Below are 12,500 nucleotides of genomic sequence, written 5' to 3'. Positions count from 1 at the left end.
TAAACTACTTGGTAATAATCTACTTGGTAATAATCTACGTGGTAATAATCTACTTGGTAATATTAGAGTTGGTAATAATCTACATGGTAATAATCTACTTGGTAATAATCTACTTGGTAATATTAGAGTTGGTAATAATCTACATGGTAATAATCTACATGGTAATAATCTACTTGGTAACAATCTACTTGGTAATAATCTACTTGGTAATTATCTACTTGCTAATACTCTACTTGGTAATAATCTACTTGGTAATAATCTACTTGGTAATAATCTACTTGGTAATAATCTACTTGCTAATAAACTACTTGGTAATAATCTACTTGGTAATAATCTACTTGGTAATAATCTACTTGGTAATATTAGAGTTGGTAATAATCTACATGGTAATAATCTACTTGGTAATAATCTACTTGGTAATAATCTACTTGCTATTACATTAGGTTTTAGAGCCTTGCAGTGATATTGATATTGACCTCATCCTGTCAGTAGAGGATGCCTGGTTGTACTTTAAAAGTAATTTCCTCACCATCGTAAATAAGCATGCCCCTTTAAAAAAATGTAGAACTAAGAACAGATATAGCCCTTGGTTCACTCCAGACCTGACTGCCCTCGACCAGCACAAAAACATCCTGTGGCGTACTGCACTAGCATTGAATATCCCCCGCGATATACTACTTTTCAGGGAAGTCAGGAACCAATACACACAGTCAGTTAGGAAAGCAAAGGCTAGCATTTTCAAACAGAAATGTGCATCCTGTAACTATATCTCCAAAAAGTTCTGGTACACTGTAAAGTCCATGGAGAATAAGAGCACCTCCTCCCAGCTGCCCACTGCACTGAGGCTAGGAAACACTGTCACCACCGATAAATCCACGATAATCAAGAATTTCAATAAGCATTTCTCTTTGGTTGGCCATGCTTTCCTCCTGGCTAACCCAACCCCAGCCAAGAGCTCCGCTCCCCCCGCAGCGACATGCCCGAGCCTCCCCAGCTTCTCCTTCACCCAAACCCAGACAGCTGATGTTCTGAAAGAGCTGCAAAACTTGGACCCGTACAAATCAGCTGGGCTAGACAATCTGGACCCTCTCTTTCTAAAATTATCCGCCGCCATTGTTGCAACCCCTATTAGTAGTCTTTTCAACCTCTCTTTCTTATCGTCCGAGATTCCTAAAGATTGGAAAGCTGCCGCGTTCAACCCTCTCTTCAAAGGGGGTGACACTCTAGACCCAACCTGTTACAGACCTATATCTATCCTACCCTGCCTTTCTAAAGTCTTCGAAAGCCAAGTTAACAAACAGATCACTGACCATTTCAAATCCCACCGTACCTTCTCCCAACTACCTCATCCCCATATTGTTTTTATTTACTTTTTCTGCTCTTTCACACACCAGTATTTCTTCTTGCACATCATCATCTGCACATCTATCACCCCAGTGCTAATTTGTTAAATTGTAATTACTTTGCTACTATTGGCCTATTTATTGCCTTACCTCCTTACTCCATTTGCGCACACTCTATACAGATTTTGCTATTGTGTTATTGACTGTACTTTTGTTTATCCCATGTGTAACTCTGTGTTGTTGTTTGGATAGAAAACACTCTGAACTTTATAAAACTGTTTGAATCATGTTTGTGAGTATAACATAACTTATTTGGCAGATGAAACTCCGAGGACAAACCATTCAGATTTTTTATTTTTTAGGTCACTCTTTTCAATGAGATTTCATTGGGAATCCAGATTTCTAAGCGACTTTGTTGCAGTTCCTATCGCTTCCACTGGATGTCAACAGTCTTTAGAAATTGGTTGAGGTTTTTCCTTTGAGAAATTAAGAAGTAGCACTGTTCAGAACGAGGGTAGAGAGAAGTGTAATCTTTGTTAGAGGCGCATGACCTGAAAGCTAGCTACACTTTGTTTTCCTCCGGTATTGAACACAGTATATCCAGTCTTCAATTTGATCGATTATTTACGTTAAAAAATATCTAAAGTTGTATTAGGAAAGTAGTTTGAAATGTTTGGACAAAGCTTACAGGTAACTTATGAGATATGTTGGGCAAGTTTTTCTGGATCAAACGTGCCAAATAAATGAACATTTTGGATATATATGGACGGAATTAATCGAACAAAAGGACCATTTGTGATGTTTATGGGACATATTGAAGTGCCAACAGAAGAAGCTCGTCAAAGGTAAGGCATGAATTATATCTTTATTTCTGCGTTTTGTGTCGCGCCTGGAGGGTTGAAATATGATGTCTGTGTTTGTTTGCTGGGGTGCTATCCTCAGATAATAGCATCGTTTGCTTTCGCCGTAAAGTATTTTTGAAATCTGACACATAGGCTGGATTCACAACAAGTGTAGCTTAAATTTGGTGTATTGCATGTGATTTCATGAAAGTTACATTTTTATAGTAATTTATTTGAAATTGGCGCTCTGCATTTTCACTGGATTTTGGCCAGGTGGGACGCTAATGTCCCACCTATCCCAGAGAGGTTTTTAAATAAAGGTGAAATATATATTTTTAATAAAATAGTACTACTTGGTAAAATCCTACTTGCTATTACATTAGATTTTAGAGCCTTGCAGTGCTACTTGGTAATATACTACTTGGTAAAATATTAGGTTTTAGAGCCTTGTAGTTCTACTTGGTAATATACTACTTGGTAAAATATAAGGTTTTAGAGCCTTGTAAATCTACTTGGTAATATCCTACTTGGTAAAATATTAGGTTTTAGAGCCTTGTAGTGCTACTTGGTAATAATCTACTTGGTAAAATATTAGGTTTTAGAGCCTTGTAGTCCTACTTGGTAATAACCTACTTGGTAATATCCTACTTGCTATTATATTAGGTTTTAGAGCTTTGCAGGTCTACTTGGTAAAATCCTACTTGCCATTATATTAGGTTTTAGAGCCTTGCAGTTCTACTTGGTAATATTCTACTTGCCATTATATTAGGTTTTAGAGCTTTGCAGGTCTACTTGGTAAAATCCTACTTGCCATTATATTAGGTTTTAGTGCTTTGCAGGTCTACTTGGTAAAATCCTAATTGCCATTACATTGGGTTTTAGAGCCATAGAGTGCTACTTGGTAATATTCTACTTGGTAAAATTCTACTTGGTAATATTTGGTACCACTCCAGGTTGTGGTAGTCAAGGTACAGGCACATGTAGAGTTGCAAAATGTTGATCACTTTCCCAGATTCCTCTGGTGTTTCAGAAATCTTGGCTGTAAGATTCCTGGAAATACACAGGAAATCTAGGAACTCTCCCATCAGGATTTATGGAACACCAGGGAATTGTCAACCCTCTCGTCAACTAGGCACCTATCTGATAACTTTAATAATCTCTGCATATATGACACTGATGATAATTAACCCCCCCCCCCAGGGAAAACATCCCTGCACACCTCACCACACACAGTGCAGGCCAGTAGCATACCGTTGGCTCACAACATATCTTCTGTCTTGTCTCTCATTATCAAACCTGTATGTTTGTTTATCTATTGAGTCAGCAAAAATAGTAAATGGTGAATTGTAGATCGTACCCACCACAACCTTCTGTGCTACTCTCAATACCAAGTATGAACCCATTGAACACCATGAGTGTGGACGGATCATCTAATCTTCGACAGTAAACACATTACACAGTTATTAACACACTGGTTTTACAGCTGGAAAAGCCACGCAAATTACCGCTACGCAAATCATGGGTAATATAATTTAGGGTAAACAATCTTTAGCATGACCGTACAATATCTCTAGCTAGATTTTTTACTGCAGACGCATGTGGTAGATTTGTGTGGACACCGGTCAAATCATTTCCCTCACAGACAATCACTAGGGAGTTACAGGAGACCACACCCTATATCTTGGATGTCTCTAAACTCAAAAACCCTGTGACCTCCACAACCCCTCCAGGCCCCCCTGAAACCCAGTCTAAATCCCCTTCAGGTCCTTCATTACTAAATCCCCCTCCAGGCCCCCCTGAAACCCAGTCTACATTCCCTCCAGGCCCCCCTGTAACCCAGTCTAAATCCCCTTCAGGTCCTTCATTAACCCAGTCTAAATCCCCCTCTAGGTCACCCTGTAACCCAGTCTAAATCCCCCTCCAGGTCCCCCTGTAACCCAGTCTACATTCCCTCCAGGCCCCCCTGTAACCCAGTCTAAATCCCCTTCAGGTCCTTCATTAATGAAGGTCACCCTGTAACCCAGTCTAAATCCCCTCTAGGTCACCCTGTAACCCAGTCTAAATCCCCCTCCAGGTCCCCCTGTAACCCAGTCTACATTCCCTCCAGGCCCCCTTGAAACCCAGTCTACATTCCCTCCAGGCCCCCTTGAAACCCAGTCTACATTCCCTCCAGGCCCCCCTGAAACCCAGTCTACATTCCCTCCAGGCCCCCTTGAAACCCAGTCTACATTCCCTCCAGGTCCCCTTGAAACCCAGTCTACATTCCCTTCAGGTCCTTCATTAACCCAGTCTAAATCCCCCTCCAGGTCCCCTTGAAACCCAGTCTACATTCCCTCCAGGCCCCCCTGTAACCCAGTCTAAATCCCCTTCAGGTCCTTCATTAATGAAGGTCACCCTGTAACCAAGTCTAAATCCCCTCTAGGTCACCCTGTAACCCAGTCTAAATCCCCCTCCAGGCCCCCCTGTAACCCAGTCTACATTCCCTCCAGGCCCCCCTGTGACCCAGTCTACATCCCCTCCAGGCCCCCCTGTAACCCAGTCTACATTCCCTCCAGGCCCCCCTGTAACCCAGTCTACATCCCCTCCAGGCCCCCCTGTAACCCAGTCTACATCCCCTCCAGGCCCCCCTGTGACCCAGTCTAAATCCCCTTCAGGTCCTTCATTAACCCAGTCTAAATCCCCCTCTAGGTCACCCTGTAACCCAGTCTAAATCCCCCTCCAGGTCCCCCTGTAACCCAGTCTACATTCCCTCCAGGCCCCCCTGTAACCCAGTCTAAATCCCCTTCAGGTCCTTCATTAACCCAGTCTAAATCCCCCTCCAGGTCCCCTTGAAACCCAGTCTACATTCCCTCCAGGCCCCCCTGTAACCAAGTCTACATTCCCTCCAGGCCCCCCTGTAACCCAGTCTAAATCCCCTTCAGGTCCTTCATTACTAAATCCCCCTCCAGGTCCCCCTGAAACCCAGTCTACATTCCCTCCAGGTCCCTCGTTAGCCCAGTCTAAATCCCCTCTAGGTCACCCTGTAACCCAGTCTAAATCCCCCTCCAGGTCCACCTGTAACCCAGTCTACATTCCCTCCAGGCCCCCCTGTAACCCAGTCTACATTCCCTCCAGGCCCCCCTAGCCCAGTCTAAATCCCCTCCAGGTCCCTCGTTAGCCCAGTCTAAATCCCCTCCAGGTCCCCCTGTAACCCAGTCTAAATCCCCTCCAGGTCCCCAAGTAGCCCAGTCTAAATCCCCTCCAGGTCCCCCTGTAGCCCAGTCTAAATCCCATCCAGGTCCCCCTGTAGCCCAGTCTAAATCCCATCCAGGTCCCCCTGTAGCCCAGTCTAAATCCCCTCCAGGTCCCCCTGTAACCCAGTCTAAACTCCCTCCAGGTCCCTCGTTAGCCCAGTCTAAATACCCTCCAGGTCCCTCGTTAGCCCAGTCTAAATCCCCTCTAGGTCCCCCTGTTGCCCAGTCTAAATCCCCTCCAGGTCCCTCGTTAGCCCAGTCTAAATCCCCTCCAGGTCCCTCGTTAGCCCATTCTAAATCCCCTCCAGGTCCCTCATTAGCCCAGTCTAAATCCCCTCCAGGTCCCCCTGTAGCCCCGTCTAAATCCCCTCCAGGTTCCTCGTTAGCTCAGTCTAAATGTCCTCCAGGTCCCCCTGTAGCCCAGTCTAAATCCCCTCTAGGCCCCCCTGTAGCCCAGTCTAAATCTCCTCCAGGTCCCCCGGTAAACCAGTCTAAATTCCCTCTAGGTCCCTTGTTAGCCCAGTCTAAATCCCCTCTAGGTACTGTTAGCCCAGTCTAAATCCTCTCCAGGTCCCTGTTTATCCCAGTCTAAATCCCCTCCAGGTCCCCCTGTTGCCCAGTCTAAATCCTTTCCACGTCACCCGTTAGCCCAGTCTCAATCCCCACCATTAGCCCAGTCTAAATCCCCTCCAGGTCCCTGTTTAGCCCAGTCTAAATCCTCTCCAGGTCCCTGTTTATCCCAGTCTAAATCCCCTCCAGGTTCCCCTGTTGCCCCGTCTAAATCCTTTCCACGTCACCCGTTAGCCCAGTCTCAATCCCCACCATTAGCCCAGTCTAAATCCCCTCCAGGTCCCTGTGTAGCCCAGTCTAAATACCCTCCAGGTCCCCCTGTAGCCCAGTCTAAATCCCCTCCAGGTCCCCCTGTAGCCCAGTCTAAATCCCCTCCAGGTAACAACATCTGGGCTTCCTGCCAGACCAGGAGAGAGAGATAGAGAGAGGGAGGGAGAGAGAGAGAGAGCGAGAGAGGGAAGGGTGAGGCTGAGGTACGTCTATCCTTCCCCCCCTTCGTCTCCCTGTTCTCTATTATTTAACTCACCCCCTTCACAACCTCCACCCACTCTGCTCTCATTAAACCCCATCACCCTCGTGGTCAAGTGAGCCTGTGCTGTTCCTCACAACACACCCATTCATTGATGACTGTAAAAGAACGAGGGAAAAAAAGCCCCCCAAATCCACTCTAACTGAGGGGTCTTAAAGGGGCTTTCCGGGGCCCACACTGGGACTGTACTGAACACTCTGGGGACGTCCCAAATGGCACCCTGGTCCCTTTATTGTGGACCATAGGGCTCTGGTCAAAAGCAGTGCACTAAGTAGGGAATAGGATGCCATAGGGACCTGGTCAAAAGCATTGCACTCCCTGGGATACATACCGTAGCTGTGTTCACGACTAGCCTCAGTGTACGCTCACAACTAGCCTCAGTGTAGGCTCACGACTAGCCTCAGTGTACGCTCACAACCAGCCTAAGTGTACGCTCACGACTAGCCTCAGTGTACGCTCACAACTAGCCTCAGTGTAGGCTCACGACTAGCCTCAGTGTACGCTCACGACTAGCCTCAGTGTACGCTCACGACTAGCCTCAGTGTACGCTCACGACTAGCCTCAGTGTACGCTCACAACTAGCCTCAGTGTACGCTCACGACTAGCCTCAGTGTACGCTCACGACTAGCCTCAGTGTACGCTCACAACTAGCCTCAGTGTACGCTCACGACTAGCCTCAGTGTACGCTCACGACTAGCCTCAGTGTACGCTCACGACTAGCCTCAGTGTACGCTCACGACTAGCCTCAGTGTACGCTCACAACCAGCCTAAGTGTACGCTCATGACTAGCCTCAGTGTACGCTCACAACCAGCCTAAGTGTACGCTCACGACCAGCCTCAGTGTACGCTCACGACTAGCCTCAGTGTACGCTCACAACAAGCCTAAGTGTACGCTCACGACTAGCCTCAGTGTACGCTCACAACCAGCCTAAGTGTACGCTCACGACTAGCCTCAGTGTACGCTCACAACCAGCCTAAGTGTACGCTCACGACTAGCCTTAGTGTACGCTCACGACTAGCCTCAGTGTACGCTCACGACTAGCCTCAGTGTACGCTCACGACTAGCCTCAGTGTACGCTCACAGCCAGCCTAAGTGTACGCTCACGACTAGCCTCAGTGTACGCTCACAACCAGCCTAAGTGTGCGCTCACGACTAGCCTCAGTGTACGCTCACAGCCAGCCTAAGTGTACGCTCACAACTAGCCTCAGTGTACGCTCACAGCCAGCCTAAGTGTACGCTCACAACCAGCCTCAGGGTACGCTCACGACCAGCCTAAGTGTACGCTCACAACCAGCCTAAGTGTACGCTCACATCCAGCCTAAGTGTACGCTCACGACCAGCCTAAGTGTACGCTCACAGCCAGCCTAAGTGTACGCTCACAACCAGCCTAAGTGTACGCTCACGACCAGCCTAAGTGTACGCTCACAACCAGCCTAAGTGTACGCTCACGACCAGCCTAAGTGTACGCTCACGACTAGCCTTAGTGTACGCTCACAACCAGCCTAAGTGTACGCTCACGACTAGCCTCAGTGTACGCTCACAACTAGCCTCAGTGTACGCTCACGACTAGCCTCAGTGTACGCTCACGACTAGCCTCAGTGTACGCTCACAACCAGCCTAAGTGTACGCTCACGACAAGCCTCAGTGTACGCTCACAACCAGCCTAAGTGTACGCTCACGACTAGCCTCAGTGTACGCTCACAACCAGCCTAAGTGTACGCTCACGACTAGCCTCAGTGTACGCTCACAACCAGCCTAAGTGTACGCTCACGACTAGCCTTAGTGTACGCTCACGACTAGCCTCAGTGTACGCTCACGACTAGTCTCCATGTACGCTCACAGCCAGCCTAAGTGTACGCTCACGACTAGCCTCAGTGTACGCTCACAACCAGCCTAAGTGTACGCTCACAACTAGCCTCAGTGTACGCTCACAGCCAGCCTAAGTGTACGCTCACAACTAGCCTCAGTGTACGCTCACAGCCAGCCTCAGTGTACGCTCACGACTAGCCTTAGTGTACGCAAACAACCAGCCTAAGTGTACGCTCACGACTAGCCTCAGTGTACGCTCACAACCAGCCTAAGTGTACGCTCACAACTAGCCTCAGTGTACGCTCACAGCCAGCATAAGTGTACGCTCACGACTAGCCTCAGTGTACGCTCACAACTAGCCTCAGTGTACGCTCACGACTAGCCTCAGTGTACGCTCACAACTAGCCTCAGTGTACGCTCACAGCCAGCCTAAGTGTACGCTCACGACTAGCCTCAGTGTACGCTCACAGCCAGCCTAAGTGTACGCTCACGACTAGCCTCAGTGTACGCTCACAACCAGCCTAAGTGTACGCTCACAACTAGCCTCAGTGTACGCTCACAACTAGCCTCAGTGTACGCTCACGACTAGCCTCAGTGTACGCTCACAACTAGCCTCAGTGTACGCTCACGACTAGCCTCAGTGTACGCTCACAACTAGCCTCAGTGTACGCTCACAGCCAGCCTAAGTGTACGCCCACGACTAGCCTCAGTGTACGCTCACAGCCAGCCTAAGTGTACGCTCACAACTAGCCTCAGTGTACGCTCACAGCCAGCGTAAGTGTACGCTCACAACTAGCCTCAGTGTATGCTCACGACTAGCCTCAGTGTACGCTCACAGCCAGCCTAAGTGTACGCTCACAGCCAGCCTAAGTGTACGCTCACAACCAGCCTCAGTGTACGCTCACGACCAGCCTAAGTGTACGCTCACAACCAGCCTAAGTGTACGCTCACGACCAGCCTAAGTGTACGCTCACGACCAGCCTAAGTGGACGCTCACGACTAGCCTCAGTGTACGCTCACGACCAGCCTCGGTGTACGCTCACACCCAGCCTAAGTGTACGCTCACGACTAGCCTCAGTGTACGCTCACGACCAGCCTAAGTGTACGCTCACGACCAGCCTAAGTGTACGCTCACAACTAGCCTCAGTGTACGCTCACACCCAGCCTAAGTGTACGCTCACGACCAGCCTAAGTGTACGCTCACAACTAGCCTCAGTGTACGCTCACACCCAGCCTAAGTGTACGCTCACGACTAGCCTTAGTGTACGCTCACATCCAGCCTAAGTGTACGCTCACGACCAGCCTAAGTGTACGCTCACAACTAGCCTCAGTGTACGCTCACGACTAGCCTAAGTGTACGCTCACGACTAGCCTTAGTGTACGCTCACAGCCAGCATAAGTGTACGCTCACGACCAGCCTCAGTGTACGCTCACGACTAGTCTCAGTGTACGCTCACAGCCAGCCTAAGTGTACGCTCACGACTAGCCTCAGTGTACGCTCACAACCAGCCTAAGTGTACGCTCACGACTAGCCTCCATGTACGCTCTCTCCATTCTGTACACCCTCTACAGTCCTGTTACACCCCTCCACAGCCCTGTTACACCCTCCACAGCCCTGTTACACCCCTCCACAGCCCTGTTACACCCCTCCACAGCCCTGTTACACCCCTCTACAGCCCTGTTACACCCCTCCACAGCCCTGTTACACCCCTCTACAGCCCTGTTACACCCCTCTACAGCCCTGTTACACCCCTCCACAGCCCTGTTACACCCCTCCACAGCCCTGTTAAACCCCTCCACAGCCCTGTTAAACCCCTCCACAGCCCTGTTACACCCCTCCACAGCCCTGTTACACCCCTCTACAGCCCTGTTACACCCCTCTACAGCCCTGTTACACCCCTCCACAGCCCTGTTACACCCCTCCACAGCCCTGTTAAACCCCTCCACAGCCCTGTTACACCCCTCTACAGCCCTGTTACACCCTCCACAGCCCTGTTAAACCCTCTACAGCCCTGTTACACCCCTATACAGCCCTGTTACACCCTCTACAGCCCTGTTACACCCCTCAACAGCCCTGTTAAACCCCTCCACAGCCCTGTTACACCCCTCCACAGCCCTGTTACACCCTCTACAGCCCTATTACACCACAGCCCTATTACACCACAGCCCTATTACACCCCTCCACAGCCCTGTTTCACCACAGCCCTGTTACACCCCTCCACAGCCCTGTTACACCCCTCTACAGCCCTGTTACACCCCTCTACAGCCCTGTTACACCCCTCCACAGCCCTGTTACACCCCTCCACAGCCCTGTTACACCCCTCCACAGCCCTGTTACACCCCTCTACAGCCCTGTTACACCCCTCCACAGCCCTGTTACACCCCTCTACAGCCCTGTTACACCCCTCTACAGCCCTGTTACACCCCTCTACAGCCCTGTTACACCCCTCCACAGCCCTGTTACACCCTCCACAGCCATGTTAAACCCTCTACAGCCCTGTTACACCCCTATACAGCCCTGTTACACCCTCTACAGCCCTGTTACACCCCTCAACAGCCCTGTTAAACCCATCCACAGCCCTGTTACACCCCTCCACAGCCCTGGTACACCCTCTACAGCCCTATTACACAACAGCCCTATTACACCACAGCCCTATTACACCCCTCCACAGCCCTGTTTCACCACAGCCCTGTTACACCCCTCCACAGCCCTGTTACACCCCTCCACAGCCCTGTTACACCCTCTACAGCCCTGTTACACCCTCTACAGCCCTGTTACACCCCTCCACAGCCCCTCCACAGCCCTGTTACACCCCTCTACAGCCCTGTTTACACCCCTCTACAGCCCTGTTACAGCCCTCCACAGCCTTGTTACACCCCTCCACAGCCCTGTTACACCCCTCCACAGCCCTGTTACACCCCTCCACAGCCCTGTTACACCCCTCTACAGCCCTGTTACACCCCTCCACAGCCTTGTTAAACCCTTCTACACCCCTCCACAGCCCTGTTTCACCACAGCCCTGTTACACCCCTCCACAGCCCTGTTTCACCACAGCCCTGTTACACCCCTCCACAGCCCTGTTACACCCTCTACAGCCCTGTTACACCCCTCTACAGCCCTGTTACCCCCCTCTCCAGCCCTGTTACCCCCCTCTCCAGCCCTGTTACACCCTCCACAGCCCTGTTACACCCCTCCACAGCCCTGTTACACCCCTCTACAGCCCTGTTACACCCCTCTACAGTCCTGTTACACCCCTCTACAGCCCTGTTACACCCCTCCACAGCCCTGTTACACCCCTCCACAGCCCTGTTACACCCCTCCACAGCCCTGTTACACCCCTCTACAGCCCTGTTACACCCCTCCACAGCCCTGTTACACCCCTCTACAGCCCTGTTACACCCCTCCACAGCCCTGTTACACCCCTCTACAGCCCTGTTACACCCCTATACAGCCCTGTTACACCCCTCTACAGCCCTGTTACACCCTCTACAGCCCTGTTACACCCCTCTACAGCCCTGTTACACCCCTATACAGCCCTGTTACACCCCTCCACAGCCCTGTTACACCCCTCTACAGCCCTGTTACACCCCTCCACAGCCCTGTTACACCCCTCCACAGCCCTGTTACACCCCTCCACAGCCCTGTTACACCCCTCTACAGCCCTGTTACACCCTCTACAGCCCTGTTACACCCCTCTACAGCCCTGTTACACCCCTATACAGCCCTGTTACACCCCTCCACAGCCCTGTTACACCCCTCCACAGCCCTGTTACACCCCTCCACAGCCCTGTTACACCCCTCTACAGCCCTGTTACACCCTCTACAGCCCTGTTACACCCTCCACAGCCCTGTTACCCCCCTCTCCAGCCCTGTTACACCCTCTACAGCCCTGTTACACCCCTATACAGCCCTGTTACACCCCTCCACAGCCCTGTTACACCCTCTACAGCCCTGTTACACCCTCCACAGCCCTGTTACCCCCCTCTCCAGCCCTGTTACACCCTCTACAGCCCTGTTACACCCCTATACAGCCCTGTTACACCCCTCCACAGCCCTGTTACACCCCTCTACAGCCCTGTTACACCCCTTCACAGCCCTGTTACACCCCTCCACAGCCCTGTTACACCCCTATACAGCCCTGTTACACCCCTCCCTCTGTGAGTCCAACCCCT

The sequence above is a fragment of the Salvelinus namaycush genome, unplaced genomic scaffold (assembly GCF_016432855.1).
Source record: "Salvelinus namaycush isolate Seneca unplaced genomic scaffold, SaNama_1.0 Scaffold554, whole genome shotgun sequence".
Lineage (NCBI taxonomy): Eukaryota > Metazoa > Chordata > Actinopteri > Salmoniformes > Salmonidae > Salvelinus > Salvelinus namaycush.
Note: the sequence above shows the minus strand (reverse complement) of the source record.